The 22,743-nt window shown below is 45.4% G+C and overlaps 1 protein-coding gene across 3 annotated transcripts in view; it reads right to left on the bottom strand.

The window, feature by feature from the left end:
- STRN3 (striatin 3) overlaps window positions 1-22,743 on the bottom strand; it is a 309,869-nt gene that overhangs the window by 104,493 nt on the left and 182,633 nt on the right. The window lies entirely within an intron of this gene.

Here is a 22,743-nt window from a genome sequence, read left to right on the forward strand (position 1 = left end):
CAACAATCCAATGCTATTGTGTAGGCTTTGTATATTATCAAAGATTTATCCCATTCAGTGCAGCATGGGAACTGATGAGGCATATATCTTCACTCCCTTCATGTATCTCACTAGAAGCCATATATGCTCCTTCACCCCTTCATTTCAGTAGATGGCATATGAAAAATAACAACCTTTTTACAAGAACATTTATCCCACAGAGAAGGTAGGTAAGAGGACCACACAAGATGTTTGCTTAATTTTTAAAATATATTAAAAGTTTATGTTGTAGTCTTACAGCATGTGGGCTGCTTGCAAATGGCCTATCTCAAATGCTGTGAAATGCTTTGAATAGTTCTGTTGCTGTAACTGGTTGCACTCTCCAGCTGTGTGAAAGGGTTAAGTATTAAACATATAGTAAACATAGTAAATGACGACAGATAAAGACCTGAACGGTCCATCCAGTCTGCCCAACAAGATAAACTCATTTTACATGGTATGTAATACTTTCTATGTATACCTGAGTTTGATTTGTCCTTGCCTTTCTCAAGGCACAGACTGTAAAGGTCTGCCCAGCACTGTTCCTGTTCTAAAAGTTCTGAAGCTAACATCGAAGCCCCTTAAAATTTACACTCCAGGCCATCCACATCCATTCAGTCACAATCAGGGCACAGACCATAGAAGTCCGCCCTGCACCAGTTTTACTCTCCAAATACCGGCGTCACCACCCAATCTCCGCTAAGATTTCGTAGATCCATTCCTTCTAAACAGGATTCCTTTGTGTTTATCCCACGTATGTTTGAATTCCATTACCGTTTTCATCTCCACCACCTTCCGCAGGAGGGCATTCCATGTATCTACCACCCTTTCCGTGAAGAAATACTTCCTGACATTACTCCTGAGTCTGCCTCCCTTCAACTTCAATTCATGTCCTCTAGTTCTACCACTTTCCCGTCTCCTGAAAAGGTTCATTTGCGGATTAATACCTTTCAAATATTTGAATGTCTGTATCATGTCACCCCTGTTAGCTGGTATAACCTATGTTTATATTTAATTTCAAATATGGTATAAATGAATTTGGGGAGATTTATTGAGGGGTATAACAGTGGGCTGATATAAGTCAGCCTTAGGTCACCATCTGGCTTTTACATTAACAGCATTAGGCGTTATACTACTTACAGGAAATCATTGAAGAAAAGCTGAAATATTATAATTTTCTGCAAACAATTTATTGTATGAGAGCCATCTAGTAAATGTTTATTTGCTATTGTTATAAATGTATAAGATTAGTGCACAGTATTGGTAAACAGTGGAAGAGAATGCAGGCATAAGTGGTAAACTATAGTGTCATGAAAGCAATAGTGTATGTACATACATGATATGGGATTTGGAATGCCTAATGTGCGATGATGGTTCCATCTGCGACACTGCCACATGTTCCCTTGGGGATATAATGGTAGGAATGGGTATGAACTGAGAACATTATTATCAGTAGTAATAATATTTGAGTCTATGTGTTAATTGCTATAAGACTGAGGTTTTTTGATGAATTTTAGAAATTGACTCAGTAGGTATAACACAGATATTCTTCCAGAGAGGATTTAACAGATTAAATTTCAACTGCCAGACCCTCTACCATTCTAACTTTTGGAGATCCCTTCTCATTATTTCTACTCCCTCCAGGGTATCCACTCTATTGGCTATCTTCGTGTCATCCACAAAAAGGCAAACCTTTCCTTCCAAACCTTCAGCAATATCTCTCACAAATGTATTAAACAAAATGGGCCCCAGCACCGACCCCTGAGCGGATTCCATTTATTACCACCCTCTGCCACCTATTGGTCAACCAGTTTTCTATCCAGTTCACCACTTTCACTCCTAAGTTCAGCCCTTTCAGCTTATTCACGAGTCTTCTGTGGGGGATCGTATCAAAGGCTTTGCTGAAATCCAAGTAGATTACATCTAGCGCACGGCCTTCATTTCTTTTGTCACCCAGTCAAAGAAGTCAATGAGATTCGTTTGGCAGGATTTTCCTTTGGTAAAGTCATGTTGCCTCGGGTCCTGTAAATCATTGGCTTCTAAAAAGTTAACTATGCTTTCTTTCAGAAGCGACTCCATTATTTTTCCTACAACCAACGTGAGACTTACTGGTGTGCAGTTTCCCACTTCTTCCCTGTCTCCACTTTTGTGAAGAGGGACCACATCCGCTCAACTCCAATCTCTCGGAACCTCTCCCATCTCTAAATATCTATTAAATAAATCTTTAAGAGGTCCCGCCAGGACCTCCCTGAGCTCCTTCAGTATCCTGGGATGTATTCCATCCGGCCCCATAGCTTTGTCCACCTTCAGATTCTCAAGCTGTTTATAAACTCTTTCTTCCGTAAACGGTGCAGTATCCATTCCATTCCCAGATATTCCTTTGGTAGCCAACTGCAGTCTTTCACCAGGATTTTCCTCCGTGAACACCAAAGAGAAGTAATTGTTTAGCACATTCGCTTTATCCTCCTCACTCTCCACATAACCATTCTCATTATCTTTCAGTCTTGCAATTCCATTCCTATCTTTTCTCCTTTCTCCAATATATCTGAAAAAGGTCTTGACACCTCTCTATATCTTTAGCCATTTTTTCTTCCGCTTTCGCTAGCCGTATTTCCCTCTTCGCTTCTTTTAGTTTAATCCAATAATCTTTTCCGTGATCCTCTCGTTGCGTTCTTTTGTATTTCTTGAACAAAGCCTCTTTTGCTCTTATTGTTTCAGCTACTTGTCTGCCTTGAGCGCTATAGAAATGATAAGTAGTAGTAGTAGTACGTGTTTGGAGAACCATATAGGATTCCTGTTTCTCTTGTTTTTGTTTACTTTCCTTGCATAAAGATCAATTGCCATGAAGGACATGGTACAGGATTTTATTTATTTATTGCATTTGTATCCCACATTTTCCCACCAATTTGCAGGCTCAATGTGGCTTACATAGTACCGTGAGGCGATTGCCAATTGCGGTATGAGAAATACAGAGTGGTATTACGTTAGAGTTCATGAGTGACAGAGTAAATTAGGTAATCAAGAAGAGCTGAGTTTTGACCAGTTCTGGTATAGGTTTCGTTGTGTTGCATGGTTCTGGTATTTAAGTTGGATCGTTATGGTATGCCTTTTTGAACAAGTTGGTCTTTAATGATTTCCAGAAGTTTGTTAGGTCATGGATTATTTTCATGGTGTTTGGTAGTGCATTCCAGAGTCGTGTGCTTATTTAGGAGAAACTAGATGCATAGGCTGATTTATATTTTAGTCCTTTGCAGCTTGGGTAGTGAAAATTTAGGTATGTGCGTGTTGTCCTCTTTGTGTTTCTGGTTGGTAAGTCTCTGAGATCTGCCTGTATACCGGGGTCTCCCCATGAATAATTTTATGGACTAGGGTGCAGATTTTGAACGCTATTCGTTCCTTGATTGGGAGCCAGTGCAGTTTCTCTCATAGGGGCTGGGCGCTTTCGAATCTCGTTTTACCAAATATGAGTCTGGCTGCTGTGTTTTGAGCAGTTTGGAATTTCTTAATGATTTGCTCTTTGCAGCCGGCATAGATTGCATTACAGTAGTCTAGGTGACTTAGAGGGGCATAATTGAACGAAAACGTCTATCTCCATGGGCGTTTATCTCAGAGAACGGGTCCGTGAAGGGGCGGACCGAACCGTATTTTCGAAAAAAATAGACGTCTATGTTTTATTCGACAATTTGTGAGCTGGGCATTTTTGTTTTTCAGTGATAATGGAAAATGAAAGCGCCCAGCTCAAAAACGAATAAATCCAAGGCATTTGTTCGTGGGAGGGGCCAGAATTCGTAGTGCACTGGTCCCCCTCACATGCCAGGACACCAACCGGGCACCCTAGGGGGCACTTTTACAAAAACCAAAAAAAAAGGTAAAACAGCTCCCAGGTGCATAGCACCCTTCCCTTGTGTGTTGAGCCCCCCAAATCCCCCTCAAAACCCACTGCCCAAAAGTCTACACCATTACTATAGCCCTAAGGGGTGAAGGGGGGCACCTACATGTGAGTACAGTGGGTTTGGGGAGGTTGGACGACTAAGCATTAAGCAGCACAACTGTAACAGGTAGGTGGGGGATGGGCCTGGGTCCACCTGCCTGAAGTCCACTGCACCCCCTAACAACTGCTCCAGGGACCTGCATACTGCTGCCAGGGAGGTGGGTATGACATTTGAGGGTAAAAATAAAAAGTTGTGAAACATCATGTTTTGTGTTGTGGTAGGGGGTTAGTGACCACTGGGGGAGTCAGGGGAGGTCATCCCCGATTCCCTCTGGTGGTAATCTGGTCATTTAGGGCACTTTTTGGGGCCTTATTCGTGAAAAAACAGGGTCCAGGAAAAGTGCCCTGAATTCTAGCTACAAACGTATACTTTTTTTCCATTATCGGCGAAAGGCGCCCATCTCTCCTCGGCCGATAACCACGCCCCAGTTCCACCTTCGCCACGCCTCCGACACGCCCCCGTCAACTTTGTACGCTTCCGCGATGGAGTGCAGTTGAAAACGTCCAAAATCGGCTTTCCATTATACCGATTTATTCGTTTTTGTGAGATAAACGTCTATCTCCCGATGTAGGTCGAAATCTAGGCGTTTTTCTCTTTCAATTATAAGGTGGTTAGTACCACTGATTGCACCAAGCTGCGGAATATTTCCCTTGGGAAGAAAGGTTTTACTCGTTTTGAGTTTCCACATTGATTGGAACATTTACTTTGTTGTAGTTTTCGCTTGGCTTTCTAGCGATTGTGACTCCGAGAATTTTCAGGCTTTCTGAAACAGGAAGGGTGCAGTCTGGGGTGTTTATATTGGTGGGATAAAGTTTCCTTTCTGAATTCATTATGCATACCTATCAGAGATACAGACACAGCTTAGGTCCACAGACCTATCTAGCACACCTGTCTTTCTAAGGGTATTTTAAACAGGTTTTTATTTACATATATATGTTTTCACCTATTTCTTCCCTTACGTTTTCTATCGAAGTGCTTTCCTTCTTGTTAAATCACATGTACAGTGGTGGAAATAAGTATTTGATCCCTTGCTGATTTTGTAAGTTTGCCCACTGACAAAGACATGAGCAGCCCATAATTGAAGGGTAGGTTATTGGTAACAGTGAGAGATAGCACATCACAAATTAAATCCGGAAAATCACATTGTGGAAAGTATATGAATTTATTTGCATTCTGCAGAGGGAAATAAGTATTTGATCCCCCACCAACCAGTAAGAGATCTGGCCCCTACAGACCAGGTAGATGCTCCAAATCAACTCGTTACCTGCATGACAGACAGCTGTCGGCAATGGTCACCTGTATGAAAGACACCTGTCCACAGACTCAGTGAATCAGTCAGACTCTAACCTCTACAAAATGGCCAAGAGCAAGGAGCTGTCTAAGGATGTCAGGGACAAGATCATACACCTGCACAAGGCTGGAATGGGCTACAAAACCATCAGTAAGACGCTGGGCGAGAAGGAGACAACTGTTGGTGCCATAGTAAGAAAATGGAAGAAGTACAAAATGACTGTCAATCGACAAAGATCTGGGGCTCCACGCAAAATCTCACCTCGTGGGGTATCCTTGATCATGAGGAAGGTTAGAAATCAGCCTACAACTACAAGGGGGGAACTTGTCAATGATCTCAAGGCAGCTGGGACCACTGTCACCACGAAAACCATTGGTAACACATTACGACATAACGGATTGCAATCCTGCAGTGCCCGCAAGGTCCCCCTGCTCCGGAAGGCACATGTGACGGCCCGTCTGAAGTTTGCCAGTGAACACCTGGATGATGCCGAGAGTGATTGGGAGAAGGTGCTGTGGTCAGATGAGACAAAAATTGAGCTCTTTGGCATGAACTCAACTCGCCGTGTTTGGAGGAAGAGAAATGCTGCCTATGACCCAAAGAACACCGTCCCCACTGTCAAGCATGGAGGTGGAAATGTTATGTTTTGGGGGTGTTTCTCTGCTAAGGGCACAGGACTACTTCACCGCATCAATGGGAGAATGGATGGGGCCATGTACCGTACAATTCTGAGTGACAACCTCCTTCCCTCCGCCAGGGCCTTAAAAATGGGTCGTGGCTGGGTCTTCCAGCACGACAATGACCCAAAACATACAGCCAAGGCAACAAAGGAGTGGCTCAGGAAGAAGCACATTAGGGTCATGGAGTGGCCTAGCCAGTCACCAGACCTTAATCCCATTGAAAACTTATGGAGGGAGCTGAAGCTGCGAGTTGCCAAGCGACAGCCCAGAACTCTTAATGATTTAGAGATGATCTGCAAAGAGGAGTGGACCAAAATTCCTCCTGACATGTGTGCAAACCTCATCATCAACTACAGAAGACGCCTGACCGCTGTGCTTGCCAACAAGGGTTTTGCCACCAAGTATTAGGTCTTGTTTGCCAGAGGGATTAAATACTTATTTCCCTCTGCAGAATGCAAATAAATTCATATACTTTCCACAATGTGATTTTCCGGATTTAATTTGTGATGTGCTATCTCTCACTGTTACCAATAACCTACCCTTCAATTATGGGCTGCTCATGTCTTTGTCAGTGGGCAAACTTACAAAATCAGCAAGGGATCAAATACTTATTTCCACCACTGTATGTCACTGCCTATGTGTCAGAAATTGTTACTTTTGCTTTTAAACCATCCCCATATTGGTAAAGTTAATTTCTATATTACACTGCATGTGCACTGTTTTCTTATGCTGGTACCATCCCATGTATGCTAACCTTATGGTATAATGATTTCTTATAATGATTTCTTTTGATACCAGTGAAGTCTGGAACTTGTCTTAACATTCTAAGCATATTACATCATTATATTAGTATATGATGTAGGGTTTTCATGTCATAAATTTATGTTTTTACCTACACCGGTGCTTTACTATTACAGTATAGATATACTTAGGTTAGCGATGCCTCATTTATAACACATATGCTTAATAAGGTCTTGCTACAATGATACAATACGCAACCGATTTTATGTTACTCATGACTATTACTGTTTATGTTTATGACAATCTGTGATGTATTATCTTTCATCTCTTGCATTCCTGATGTAGTATTTGCCTTGTTATGTGAACAACCATGCCCATACATGAGAAACACTTCCAAAATATCCAGGAACTGCTATCCGGATAAACTGAACAAAGACTTTTTATGGCTGAGGAGTTTGGAATGGAAGTCCCACAATCAAATTGGAACTAATTGTCCACCACTGAAGAGAGCGTACAAGCTCTGGGGACACTTAGATGACATCTTCTAGACTCCCTGTGGCTTGATACCACTGAGAAGCCAGGGTGCATTGAGCTGATCTCATGTGAAGTTGTGTCATACACTGTGGAAGCCATGTGGCCCAACAATCTCAACGTCTGCCGAGCTATGACCTGTTGAGAGGAACGAACCTTAGACACAGGCGAGACAAGAATGTCCACTCATCTCTGGGAGGTAGGCTCGAACATTCTCTGTGTCGAGCAGTGCTCCTATGAACTCCAATCGCTGGATGGTGTAGATGGGATTTGAAGCAGTTTAAAACGAACCCTAGTAGCTCTAGCACCCGAATAGTCATCCCCATGGACTCCCGAGCACTGTCCTCCGAGGTGCTCTTCACCAGCTAATCGTCGGGATATGATATGGGAACACATGGATTCCCAAGTCTGCATAGCAATACTGCAACCACTGCTAGACATTTGGTGAAGACCCTGGGAGCTGGCACGAGGCCAAAAGGCAACACTCTGTACTGGTAAAGATGTGTTCACAGCCAAAACTGAACATACTTCCAGTGGCTGGAAGTATCAGGATGTGAGTATATGGGTCCTTTAAGTCCAGAGAGCATAGCCAGTCATTTTTATGAATCATGGGGAGAAGGGTGCCCAGAGAAACCATCCTGAACTTTTCTTGGACTAGAAATTTGTTCAGGGCCCTTAGGTCTAGGATGAGACGCATCTCCCCTGTTTTGCACAAGGAAGTACCTGGAATAGAATCCCTGTCCTTCTTCCCCTAGTGGAATGGGTTCAACTACATGGCCTTTCAGAAGGACACAGAGTTCCTCTGCAAGTACTCACCTGTGCTGAGAGCTGAATGAATGAGCTCTCTGTAGGCAATTTGAAGGATTGAGATGCCAACTGAGGGCGTATCCAAGATGGACTATTTGAAGAACCCACCGGTTGGAGGTTATAAGAGGCCACCTTTGGTGAAAAAAGTTTAGCCTCCTCCTCACTGACAAGTCGTCCGGGACAGACACTCTTACTGTGAATATGTTCTGCTGGAGCCATTCAAAAGCTTGTCCCCTGCTTTGACTGAAGAGCAGCAGGGGCCTTAGGCGCATGCTGTTGTCATGAATGAGCGCGCTGGGGCTGAGCCTGAGTAGGCTGGTGAGTCAAAGGAGTGTGCCTACGCCTATAATAGTAGTAGGGCCTGCTCCTTGACTTACCAAAAACCCTCCTAGATGAGGAGGTGGATGCAGAAGGCGCCCGGCAGGAGGGAGAAGAGATTGTATCAGTATGCATTTTGATTTGGTAAGCGACCCCCTCAACCTTCTCTCTAAAAAGGTTACCCCCCCCCCCCCCTCAACAAGGGGCATCCGCCAACCTCTGCTGAACAGAGTGTTCAAGTCAGAAACACACAGCCATGAGAGTCTGGGCATTGCTATACTCTTGAGCAGAGATTCTGGATGCTACATGCTGCTTGATCAACTGGTGAAAAGGCTCGGCCTGCTCCTGAGGGAGCTCAATCCACCAATTCCGACAGCTGTCACACTGAGTTTCGCAAGTAGACGCTCATGAAGAGCTGGTAGGGTTGTATACGGGAGATGAGAATTGAAGCCTGGTATATCTTTCTCCCAAAAGAATCCAGGGTTCTAGCTTCTCTGCCTGGGGGCGCCAAGGCATAGTCCCTAGTACTCCTAGTTCTTTTGAGAGAAGACTCCATCACCATGGAATTGTGAGATAACTAGGGCCTAACAAAACCAGGTTCACTGTGGATCCGATACTGGGTGTTAATCTTCTTGGGGATGACAAGGACCGACAGAGGGGACTCCCAGTTCCTGATGAGGATTCCACGAGTACCTCGTGGACAGGGGCAGTCACAGCCTCCTTAGGAGGAGATGTGTAGTCCAGGACCTCGAGCATCTTGGCACTGGGCTCATCTTCCACTTCCAAAGGAAATGGAATGACATCAGCCATTTCCTTAACAAAAGATGGAAATGAAAAGGTCTCCAGTGGAGACCATCTCCTTTCAGGTGGAGGGGAGGGTTCAGAGGGGATCCCCTAAGACTCATCTAAGGGGAAGTATCTGGGATCTTCCTCTGAAAACCATGAGCGCTTCCTCCTCAGTATCAGACAGAATCTCCCTATTGGATGGCCAAGACCGAACCTGCCTCGATGCCGAGGAACCATGCCCTCGAGAGCGGTGTCAAGAAGCCGGGTCCCGTCTTGACTCCAGTGAAGCTTCCGCCACTGATTTCGAGGGGGTACTGGCCTGGGTGGCAGTCAACACTGGGCTGCAAGAGGTGCTGGAGGCTGTACGGAAGGCTGAGGGCCAGGCGTGACCGGAACAGGAGGTATGGCAGGCGCAAGTACCCCGATACCGCTGCATAAAGCGCTGGAGCTCTGGGAGCAAGGCCTGGATGCACTCATTGAGGGCAGACACCGGGAAAAGCTGGGGTGTGGGTTGAGACGCAGGTTGCAGGACTGCTGGGTTTAGGATCTTGGCTGCTTGGAGACAAGTGCATTGGCACCTCCTCTATAAAGGGAGTATGATCCTCTTGGTGCTGATGCTTCTCAGAAGCCGAATCCTTCGATGCTCTGGAGCTCCCGCACTATGTGATGAGGGTGACTGATGACGATGCTTCTTGGCCTTCGCCCAAAGCATGTCACCAAAGCTCCTCGGTGTTGACGAGGATGACATTGAATCCTCAAGTTGCCTTGGGGTCGGGTCCGATGATGGACGGTCCCAGGCGCCTGCACAGCAGGAGGCCTCGAGACAGGTGGAAACCCACTCAACACCTCACTGTTTCCATTGTCTAAGGGTCTCAAAGCAGCCATGCTTACTGATGCTCCCAATGCTGCTGCGATGCTCGACGTCAATGCCGATGTCGAGGACCCAGACTTGGCTCCAAAAATTCTCTCATTAAGCCTCTCGAGAAACCTGGGTCCTCTTCTTCATATGAAGACAGAGAATACAGTTAGCAGGGCTATGGTTGGGCCCAAGACACTGTAGACACCAATAATGGGTGTCTTTTCCATAGATAGTTCAACTGCACCGGGTACAGCGCTTGAAGCCCCTGGGAGTCTTCGTGGACATGGACAGGAAAACCTCATCGGCTAAATTAAAAAACTCAATGGTGCCTAAAAAAGGAGCAAGGCATAGAAAAAAGAAAGGGAAGAACCCAACTGAAGTCAAGGCCTAAAAATGGCCCGATGACGATGGAAAAACAAGAAAACTTAAACCTGGGCAAAATAAAACCAAGGAAAATAAAGGACGGGTTTGAAACAGGCCCAAATAAAAGAGCAACTCTGAAAATCAGAAAGAAAATAGCCAGAAGGTACTGAAAAGCTCTCAAGACCGGGAGAGTGAAGAGAGATCAAAAAAGCGCACCTTCTCCTCACATGGAAAAAAGAGAACCAAGGAGACTGTGTTCACGCGACGAGCGGGAAGGCATTCGTGCATGCGCAGTGGAGCGCAGCTCGCGCTCCACAAAGCTCTATTTTTAGCTTAGGCAAAATGCTGGACTGAGCGACACGGATCAGCGTCACCCACTTGTGAGAAGATTGAAGCCTACTTGTCCTCAGAGAAAACACAAGTACACACTGATGCTATTTCTAAACTCTCTCAATATGCTTGCTTTCTAGTTAACTGGAAGTAAATATGCTGAAAACAAAATGACAGGAAGAATCAAATTAATGTGACCATTAGTATTCAAATAGGTGGGGGCAAAACATTCCAATGTAGAACACAAGCCCATCAACAATAGCTTCGACAAATTAAAGAATAGTCAGCATAGGCAATCGATCTTTGTAAAATCAGTATGGATCATACCAGCTTTGTAATCCATTTAGATTGCTTTTTGGTAATCCCTGAGCTACCACGCTCATAGGTCACCTGCTTCTTCACTGGTCCATTAGAATCATTTTCATCTTTTTCGTCTTTTTAATTTAAAAAAAACAACTAATTTTGAACTTGTATATATTATAGATATTGTAGTGTAATCGCAAAATTTCAAATGGTTATTCAAAATTGTTCAAAAGATAGCTTTTCATCATTTCTCTCTTAACTATCTTGTACTTTATAAACGCCACTTATCTCAAGCAGTAATGTAACTTGGACCGTTCGCCAACATGCGGCATGTTTCGCAATATGCTGCGTCAGGGTTCTGGTCCACCAGGTACGTCTCGTATCTCATCAACTTCTCAAATATTTGGACCAATGAAGAAAAAGCAAATATCGATGTTGAGGTTCAATCTAAATGGATTAGAAAACTGGTATGATCCATACTGATGTTACAAAGATCAATTGCCTATGCTACAACGAAAACAAAATGACAGACACTAGCTCACTAGTCATTTATTGTTTATCAATTTATTTCCTACATAATTGGAGAATGGTAGTAGAAAAACTGATTTCCAAATATACAAAAGGATTAATTTATTAAGAACACACACTATCACCACAGGGCTCATGAGAATAAATGGGCCCTATGGTAGATGTTAGTGGATGATCCCCATAATATTTTAATATACACAACTTTTACAAGAAGGTTGTCTCCTTTACTGATATTTTATCTTTTAAAGCAGAAGGACAACCAGCTGAATATCTGGCATTATCTTAACCTACAAAAGATATTTAATGATTGAGCTTTTCAAATGAATTACACTTTGTTTCTCACCATTTTACCATCAAATTCTCATAATTTATCCAACTGTCAGTCTACACTAACCTGAAATAAAATGTTCTCTCATAAAATCATTAACAGGTATCTATGGCTTCAGGCATCAACTATATGCACAGATAAAACTCTAAAGCCATACTATGAATCACATACTTGGTTTTTGGAAATTATAGAACTGCATTGAATTGGGGAAATTAGTTTATTTTGTATTACTGTCATGCCAAGATAGCATCTGGAGAAATTTCCAAAGCATAGCACAATCAACATTGGCAGAAACACCTCCAAAAGAATGAGCGCTGTAGAAAATTATGTTGCTGATTCAGTAAGAAGCAGTCTTTCTGAATTGTACAGAATGAATGTCACACCATAGTGTTGGGTACTGCTAAGGACAGCATATTTTGGAGGTAGGGTATAAACAGAACACCCTCCACTCTGGGGATATTAAAGACACATATGCCACCTCAAAGGGAGTGGAGGAGTGGCCTAGTGGTTAGGGTGGTGGACTTTGGTCCTGGGGAACTGAGGAACTGAGTTCAATTCCCACTTCAGGCACAGGCAGCTCCTTGTGACTCTGGGCAAGTCACTTAACCCTCCATTGCCCCATGTAAGCCGCATTGAGCCTGCCTTGAGTGGGAAAGCGCGGGGTACAAATGTAACAAAAAAAAAAAAAATAAAATAACCCAACTCCTGCTCAACTTGGAATAGAGGATACAGCCCAGGAAGAAAGTTAATTAAAAACCTCAGGCTCAGAGAGAATCACCAGAATAGGCTCTCGCTCTTTACGTTAAAAGCATGATGGTACGCTGTTTGAAGTCTGCAAAGGTAAGCCAGGTATTACTTGCATTTTTCTATTTCTGGAATAAAGACACATGCATTCTGAACCTGGGCTCAGATGTCTGCTATCTTAAAGCTTCACTAGCAGGCCCAGAATTGAGTCCGCTGCCCATGTTGTTACACCATGGTATTCTGGATAATACTGGTGTCACAGTTAAATCCGTTACAGATTCAACAATTTTGTTCATGAAATTATACCTACAAATTCCATTAAAAACTTAGTCTCATTCTGCTATAATTTTGATTGAATCTCACATCAAGACTTTGGGTGAGGTGAGTAATCAAGTAAAGTAAAGTAACAGTGAATGACTTAATAGCACTAGACAAATGAAATAACTTCTCAGTAACTCAGGTAAGGTATCATTAAGGATGGTGCAACCTATTCAAAGAAGAGATAATAGAATAAGGTTTTTTTTTTTTAATGAAGAACTTCACCAATTATAAATTCTAAAATACCTCCAAGAACTCAAGTAGGATAAAGAAGATGGATTCATATTTTAATAGCTGATCACTGGAATATTCTAAATTAACAAAAAGAAAACTATTAAACACCATTTCTTATTTTAGGCTTTAACTAATAAAGTGAAGATACTTACCTCTAGCAGGTATTCTCCAAGGACAGCAGGCTTCACATTCTCACTAGTGGGTTGACGATCTGCGTCGCCTGGGAACTGACATATTAGCCAGCTAAAGAAAAATTTGAGAGCCATGTGGGGCACATGCTGCGCCCCACCGCGCATGCGCGGAGCGCCTTCCCACCCGCAGCACATCCGCATCTCTCCAGTTTAATACAATAGCATAAAAATGAAACAAATAGCGAAGAAACAACTCCAAGGGAAAGTGGGCAGGATTGTGAGAATGTGAAGCCTGCTGTACTCTGAGAATACCTGCTACAGGTAAGTATCTTCAATTTCTCCGAGGACAAGCAGGCTTACCATTCTCACAAGTGGGGAATCCCTAGCATCCAGGCTCACCAAAAACAACAAACAGTACAATTGGGCCTCGTAACGGCGAGGACATAACACAGATTAACCTGAAATAAATACAACTAGATGAGGGTGCAGCCTGGAACAGAATAAATCGGGCCAAGGAAGGTGGAGTTGGATTCTAGACCCCAAACAGATTCTGCAACACTGACTGCCCAAACCGACTGTTGCATCAGGTATCCTGCTCAAGGCAGTAGTGAGAAGTGAACGTGTGGAACAAAGACCACATTGCAGCCTTGCAAATCTCTTCAATGGAGGCTGACTTTAAATGAGTCACTGACTCAGCCATGGCCTCTGACATTGTGAGCCATGGCATGACCCTCCAAAGTCAGCCCAGCTTGGAAATAACGGAAGGAAATGCAATCTGCTAGCCAATTGGAAATGGTGCGTTTACCAATGGCAACTCCCCTCCTGTTGGGATCAAAAGAAACAAACAACTGGGTGGACTGTCTGAAGGGCTTCATCCACTCCATGTAAAAGACCAACGCTCTCTTGCAGTCCAAGGTGTGCAAGCTGTTTTCGCCAGGGTGGGCATGAGATCGGGGAAAAAATGTTGGGAAGACAATCGACTGGTTCAGATGGAACGCCGACACCACTTTTGGCAGGAACTTAGGGTGCATGTGGAGCACTACTCTATTGTGATGAAATTTAGTGTAAGGTGCATCCATTACTAAGGCTTGAAGCTCACTGACCCTACGAGCTGAAGTAACCACCACCAAGAAAACAACCTTCCAGGTCAAATACTTCAGATGGCAGGAATTCAGTGGCTCAAAAGGAGCTTTCATCAGCTGGGTGAGTTCCCCACCCCGTCCGTCATCAGAACTTTTCGTGGCTGAGAAATTTAGAATGGTAGTCCCAAGGTCAGATTGGATCAAATTGTCCACCACTGAAGGGAGCGTACAAGATCCATAGACATAGGATGATATCGTCTACATTCCCCGTGGCTTGATACCACTGAGGAGCTAGGGTCCATTGAGCAGATCTCATCTGAAGTCGAGCCATGGATTTAACATAAACTGTGGCGGCCATGTGGCCCAACAATCTCAACATCTGCTGAGATGTGACCTGCTATGATGCCTGAATCTTGGAAGCAAGGGAGAGAAAGTTGTCTGTCCACGTATCTGGGAGGTAGGCTTGGACATTCTTCGTATCGAGCAGGGCTCCTATGAACTCTAATTGTTGAACAGGTTGGAGATGGGACTTGGGGTAGTTTATTACAAATCCTAGTAGCTCCAGGACCTGAATAGTCATCCACATGGACTCTCGAGCACTGGCCTCCGAGGTGCTCTTTTTACCAGCCAATCGTCGAGCTAAGGGAACACGTGAACTCCCAGTCTAAGGAGTGACGCAGGCATTTGTGAATAACCTGGGAGCTGACGTGAGGCCAAAAGGCAATACATGGTACTGAAAGTGATGTGCTCCCAACCGAAATCGAAGATACTTCCAGCTCACAGGAAGTATCAGGATGTGAGTGTATGCATCCTTTTAGAGCATAGCCAATCATTTTTCTGAATCATGGGAAGAAGGGTGCCTAGGGAAACCATCCTGAACTTTTCTCGGACTAGGAATTTGTTCAGGGCCCTTAGGTCTAGGATGATATGCATCCCCCCTGTTTTCTTTTGCACAAGGAAGTACCTGGAATAGAATCCCTGCCCTTCTTCCCCGGGTGGAACTGGTTCGACCGCATTGGTCTTTAGAAGGGCAGAGAATTCCTCTGCAAGTACCTGCCTGTGCTGACAGCTGAAAAAATGAGCTCTCGGTGGACAATTTGAAGGCTTGGAAATAAAACTGAGGGTGTACCCAAGACAGACTATTTGAAGAACCCAAAAGGACCAGACTAAAAACAGTAAGAGCACCAAAAATAATTTTATAAGGACCCTACACGGTCCGTGTTTCGGCCAGAGAGGCCTTCCTCAGGGGTCTTCAAACTGACGTATACAAATGTAGCCTCCAAAGTTGCACAGAATATAAACAACTGAGTGCAAAAACGCTGGTGCTATCTAGAACAAAACACCTAGGATCCTTTTCTGATTCCCACGAGCGTTACTCCTTGGTATCAGACAGCACTTCCCTCTGGGATGTCCAAGACTGGGCCCACCTCGACGTGGAGGACCCATGTCCTTGAGAAAGATGTCGAGGAGCTGGCTCCCGCCTCGACTTTGGTGAAGCTCACTCCACAAACGTCGATGGAGTACCGGCCTGGGTGGCAACTGACACTGGAGCAGGAAGTGGCACCCGCATTGGAGGCCGCACCGCAGGCTTGGGGGACAGGTGGGGTTGAAGCGGAAGGCATGGCAGGCGCAAGCACCCCCTATGCCGATGCACACTGCTGCATCAATCCCTTCAAGAGCTCTGAGAGCAAGGTCCAGATACATGCGTCGAAAGCCGCCATCTTGAGACCAGACTCTGACAAGTGTAGAAGGTATTCAAGCAGGGTCCGTGTAAGACAAGAAAAAGGATCTAGGGTCCTGCTGTTACACCAGACGGCAAACCTCTTCCATTTAAAAGAGTAACACTTTTTCGTGGAATCTTTTCTGGAAGCAAGCAAGACTCGGGAGACACCCTCTGAAAGACCCAAGGAGGCAACTTCTAAGTTCTCAACATCCAGGCCGTGAGAGCCAGAGACTTTAGGTTGGGATGCAGAAGCGACCCCTCGTTCTGGGTGATGAGGGTCGGAAAACACTCCAACCTAGAAGATGAGGGAACCAAATCTGACGGGGCCAAAAAGGCGCAATCAGAATCATGGTTCCTCGGTCTTGCTTGAGTTACAGCAGAATCTTCCCTACTAAAGGTATGGGAGGATATGCATACAGAAGTCCTGTCCCCCAATGAAGGAGAAAGGCATCCGACGCTAGTCTGTCGTGGGCCTGAAGTCTGGAACAGAACTGAGGGACTTTGTGATTGATCTGAGTGGCAAAAAGATCCACCGAGGGGGTGCCCCACTCTCGGAAGATCTTGTGGACAACATTCATGTTCAGAGACCACTCGTGAGGTTGCATAATCCTGCTCAACCTGTCGGCCAGACTGTTTTTTACGCCTGCCAGATACGTGGCCTGGAGAAGCATGCCGTGATAGTGCGCCCAAAGCCACATCCTGATGGCTTCCCAACACAGAAGGCGAGATACGGTGCCCCCCTGCTCGTTGGTGTAATACATAGCAACCTGGTTGTCTGTCTGAATTAGAATGATTTGATTGGACAGCCAATCTCTGAAAGCCTTGAAAGCGTTCCAGATCGCTCGTAATTCCAGAAGGTTGATCTGAAGATCTTTTTCCTGAAAGGACCAAGCTCCTTGAGTGTGAAGTCCATCTACATGAGCTCCCCACCCCAGGAGGGATGCATCCGTCGTCAGCACTTTTTGTGGCTGAGGAATTTGGAATGGACGTCCCAAGGTCAAATTGAATCGAATGGTCCACCTCTGAAGGGAACTGCAAACGTCGGTGGAGAGATGGATCACATCCTCCAGATTCCCTGTGGCCTGGCACCACTGGGAAGCTAGGGTCCAATGAGCTGATCTCATATGTAGACATGCCATGGGAGTTACATGAACTGTGGAGGCCATGTGTCCCAAGAGTCTCAACATCTGCCGAGCTGTGATCTTTTGAGATGCTTGAGCTATGGACACGAGGGCCAGGAGATTGTCTGCCCTTGCCTGGGGAAAATAAGCTTGAAACGTTCGTGTGTCCAACAGAGCTCCAATGAACTCCAATTTCTGTACCAGGACAAGGTGGGACTTGGGATAATTGATCACAAACTCCAGTAGCTCCCGCAGTTGAATAGTCATCTGCATGGACTGTAGAGCCCCTGCCTCCGAGGTGCTCTTCACCAGCTAATCATCGAGATAAGGGAACACATGCACTCCCAGTCTGCATAGCGATGCTGCGACAACTGCCAGACACTTTGTGAAGACCCTGGGTGCAGAAGCGAGGCCAAAGGGTAGTGCCGAGTTTCCAACCAAAATCGAAGATACTTCCTGTGAGCTGGAAGTATCGAGATGTGAGTATAGGCATCCTTTAAGTCCAGAGAGCATAACCAATCATTTTCCTGAATCATGGGAAGAAGGGTGCCGAGGGAAAGCATCCTGAACTTTTTTCGGACTAGGAATTTGTTCAGGGCCCTTAGATCTAGGATGGGATGCATCCCCCTGTTTTGTTTTGCACAAGGAAGTACCTGGAATAGAATCCCAGCCCTTCTTCCCCTGGTGGAACGGGTTCGACCTCATTGGCCTTCAGAAGGGCGGAGAGTTCCTCTGCAAGTACCTGCTTTTGCTGGGAGCTGAAGGACTGAGCTCCCGGTGGGCAATTTGGGGGCTTGGATACCAGATTGAGAGCATATCCTAACCGGACTATTTGAAGAACCCACCTGTCGGAGGTTATAAGAGCAACCAAACAAACAAACAAAGCAAACACTGGGCCTTCAGGATTGAGAAAAATGTAGTTCTTTATTTATAATGGAGACCCACACAATGTTGGACCAAAGGCGCAGTGATGTTTCTCACACAATGTTGGACCTAGTGGTTAGGGTGGTGGACTTTGGTCCTGAGGAACTGAGTTCAATTCCCACTTCAGGCACAGGCAGCTCCTTGTGACTCTGGGCAAGTCACTTAACCTTCCATTGCCCCATGTAAGCCACATCAAGCCAAGCATGAGTGGGAAAGCGCAGGGTACAAATGTAATAAAAATAAAAAAAATCATGAGTGATGTGGAATGAGTAAAAGTGAATCAAAAGTGTTTGCTTTGTTTGTAACTACATTTTTCTCAATCCTGAAGGCCCAGTGTTTGCTTTGCTTGCTTTTGTATGCTGTATTCCCTCTCTTTTGTGACTGTGGAGGTTATACGAGGCCACCTATGGTGAAAAAATATTAACCTCCCCCTGATGGGCAAGCCGTCCGGCACGGACACATTTTCTGAGGCTATGCTGCACTGGAGCCAGTCAAAAGCCCGTCCATTGCTTTTGCTGGGGAACCCTAGGGGCCTTAGGTGCACGGCGTTGATGAGAATGCGCATGCTGGGCCTGAGCCGACTGTCAAGAAGCAGGAGTGTACCTACGCCTGTTATAGGAATAGGGAGCACTCCTCCTCCCTCCAAAAAACCTCCTGGATGAGGAGGTGGTAGAGGAAGACGCCTGGCGGGAGAGAGAATCCATAGCATCATGGTGTCTTTTGATCTGATCAACCATGTCTTCTACCTTCTCTCCAAAAAGATTATTCCCCGGCAAGGAACATCCGTCATTCGCTGCTGGGTCTTATGATCCAGGTCAGAGACACGCAGCCATGAGAGTCTGCGTATCACTATACCTTGAGCAGCTACCTGGGATGCTACATCAAAAGTGTCGTAAGTCCCCCTTGCCAGGAATTTGCGACACACCTTCTGCTGCCTGACCACCTAGTGAAAAGGTTCAGCGAGCTCCAGAGGAACTGCTTCAACCAAACTAGACAGTTGCCTCACCGAGTTCTGAAAGTGGATGCTCGTGTAGAGCTGGTAAGTTTGGATCTTGGCGGCAAGCAAAGTGGCATGATACATTCTCCTCCCAAAAGAATCCAAGTTCCTAGACTCTCTGCCCGGGGGCGTCGAGGCATAGTCTCTAGTACGCTTGGCTCTTCTGAGAGCAGAACCCACCACCATGGAATCGTGAGGAAGTTGGGGACCACAGGATTAGAAAGAGGGCACAACCAATTTCGCATAAGCACTTCCCTCAGTGTATTATGCAAGGGGGCCGTTGCAACCTCAGCAGGTGGAGAAGGATAATCCAAGACCTCGAGCATCTCGGCCCTGGGCTCATCCACAACCTCCACAGGGAATGGAATGTTCTTACACATTTCCCGAACAAAATATGAGAAAGAAAGACTCTCAGGTGGAGACATCCTACTTTCAATTAGCGGAGTGGGATCAGAGGGTACACCACATGACTCTTCCTCCGAAAAGTACCTGCGGTATTCCTCCTCTTCCTACGAGCGCTCATCATCGGTATTGGACAAAAAATCTCTAAACAGCACGAACCCGAGCCTGTCTCAACGTCGAGGGACAACGACCTTGTGGGGGATGCTGAGAAGTCAACCCCTGCCTGGACTCTGGCGAAGCTTCCGCCACCTACGTCGAGGGGGAATCGACACAGGTGGCGGCTGACGCCGCTACCGCAAGCGGCACCGAGGACGAAGATCTCACCAAAGGCGATGGCCCAGATGCCGCCTCCGCAGTAGGTACAGAAGGCGCAAGCACCCCCAACACCGAGGCCGACTGACGCAGCAACCCTTTCAGGAGCTCTGGAAGAAGGAACCTGATGTGTTCGTTGAGAGCTTTCATTGGAAAAGGCTGGGGGGCCGGTGCAGGAGTCGGTGCCAGAATCTGAGGGGCTCGAGAGCCGGTACCAGGCTGCCAGATGACCGACGCATCGGCACTTCTTGGATGGAGGGTGAGCGATCCTCCTGGCGCCGACGCTTCTCGGGTGCAGACTCCTTCGGCTCCCTGGAGCTCTTGGTACCGTGCATGGAAGGAGATCGATGATGGTGCTTCTAAGCCTTTGCTCGACGCCCGTCATCGAGACTCCTCGGTACTGAAGAGAAGGACGTGGAATCCTCACGCCTCCTCGGGGCCGGGTCCAACGAAGGTCAGTCCCAGGGGGCCTGAATAGCAGGAGGTCTCGAGATAAGTGGAGATCCACTCAATGCCTCACTGCTCCCAGCGTGATGCAGTCGTTTGGCAGCCATTACCTGCGCTCTCGATGTCGCTGTTTCCCTAGACGCCGACGACCTCGGTACCGATGTCGATGCCGTCGTTGAAGGACCGGACCGGTCAGAAAAAAGTTTCTCACGCTGGGCCTCCCAAGCTACTTGGGTCCGTTTCTTTATCAAAAAACACAGCTTACAGACAGCTGGCAGATGGTTGGGCCCAAGGCACTGAAGACACCAAGCGTGGGGGGGTCGGTACTCGAGATGGTCCGGTTGCAACGTGTACAACACTTGAAGCCGCTGGGAGTCCACGATGACATGGACAGAAAAACAGCAGCTGCAAAATTAAAACGCTCGATGGTGCCAAATAAAAAGGCACAAAAAAGGGAAACAAGACCCGTCCGAGCAGCCTAAAGGCGGCCGCAACGAAAAGAAAAGGAAACTTGAAAGAAATTAGAAAAAACTAATAATATTTAAATGAAAAAAACTACTTTTTCTTTTTAATTTCAAGACTAATGGAGTGAAAAACAAACTAAACAAGAGGGTAGCGATAAACGCTGAGCGAGACTCCTGGATCAAAACCTTGAGCAGCAAAAAATCGTGACCACTAAGGCACAGACAAAAAGAAACTGAGTAAATCCATGCTCGCGTCTCGGGCGGGAAGCTGTTCGCGCATGAACAGCACGTTCTGAAGTCTTCTTTTTCCTTTGAAGTTTCCTTCCGGTCTCCTGGGCCGTCGTGGACAACGACCCATGAGTGAGAATATTGAGCCTGCTTGTCCTTGGAGAATATGTAAATTATCTTTAAAATCAAGCGTGCTACCGGAAGATGGAGGGTAGCCCATGTAACGCAGATATTTTTTAAAAGTTCCAGAAGTAATCCGAGAAATTATAGACCGGTGAGCCTGATGTCGGTGCCGGACAAAATGGTAGAGACTATTATTAAAAACAAAATTACAGAGCATATTCAAAAGCATGGATTAATGAGACAAAGCCAACATGGATTTAGTGAAGAGAAATCTTACCTACCTCACCAATCTATTACATTTCTTTGAAGGGGTGAACAAACATGTGGATAAAGGTGAGCCAGTCGATATTGTATATTTGGATTTTCAGAAGGCGTTTGACAAAGTACCTCATGAAAGACTCCAGAGGAAATCAGAGAGTCATGGGATAGGAGGTAGTGTCCTATTGTTGATTAAAAACTGGTTGATAGAAAACAGAGAGTAGGGTTAATTGGTCAGTATTCTCAATGGAGAAGGGTAGATAGTGGGGTTCCTCAGGGGTCTGTGCTGGGACCGCTGCTTTTTAACATATTTAAAATGATTTAGAGATGGGAGTAAGTAGTGAGGTAATTAAATTTGCGGATGACACAAAGTTATTCAAAGTTGTTAAATTGTGAGAGGATTGTGAAAAATTACAAGAGGACATTACGAGACTGGGCGTCTGAATGTAACTCACCTTGAGCTACTACTGAAAAAGATGTGAGTAAAATCTAAATAAATAAATAAATAAATGGAAGATGCCGTTTAATGTGAACAAGTGCAAGGTGATGCATGTGGGAAAGAGGAACTCGAACTATAGCTACGTAATGTAAGGTTCCACGTTAGGAGTCACTGTCCAAGAAAGGGATCTCGGCGTCGTTGTTGATACGTTGAAATGCTCTGCTCAGTGTGCTGCGGTGGCTAAGAAAGCATATAGAATGTTAGGTATTACTAGGAAAGGAATAGAAAACAAAAGTGAGAACGTTATAATGCCTTTGTATCGGTCCATGGTGTGACCGCACCTCGAATATTGTGTTCAATTCTGGTCACCGTATCTCAAGAAAGATATAGTGGAATTAGAAAAGGTACAGAGAAGGGTGACAAAAATGATAAAGGGGATGGGATAACTTCTCTATGAGGAAAGGCTGTAGCGTCTAGGACTCTTCAGCTTGGAGAAGAGACAGCTGAGGGGAGATATGATAGAGGTCTATAAAATAATGAGTGGAGTGGAACGGGTAGACGTGAATAGTTTCTTTACTCTTTCCAAAAATACTAGGACTAGGGAGCATGCGATGAAGCCTCAAAGTAGTAAATTTAAAACGAATCGGAGAAAATGTTTCTTCACTCAATTAAACTCTGGAATTCATTGCCAGAGAATGTGGTAAAGGCGGTTAGCTTAGCGGGATTTTAAAAAAGTCTGGACGGCTTTCTAAAGGAAAAGTCCATAAACCATTATTAAATTGACTTGGGAAAATCCACTGCTTATTTCTGGGATAAGCAACATAAAATGTATTCAGATTTTCTGGGATCTTGCCAGGTATCTGTGACCTGGATTGGCCACTGTTGGAAACACGATACTGGGCTTGATGGACCATTGGTCTG

The sequence above is a fragment of the Microcaecilia unicolor genome, chromosome 9 (genome assembly GCF_901765095.1).
Source record: "Microcaecilia unicolor chromosome 9, aMicUni1.1, whole genome shotgun sequence".
Taxonomy (NCBI): domain Eukaryota; kingdom Metazoa; phylum Chordata; class Amphibia; order Gymnophiona; family Siphonopidae; genus Microcaecilia; species Microcaecilia unicolor.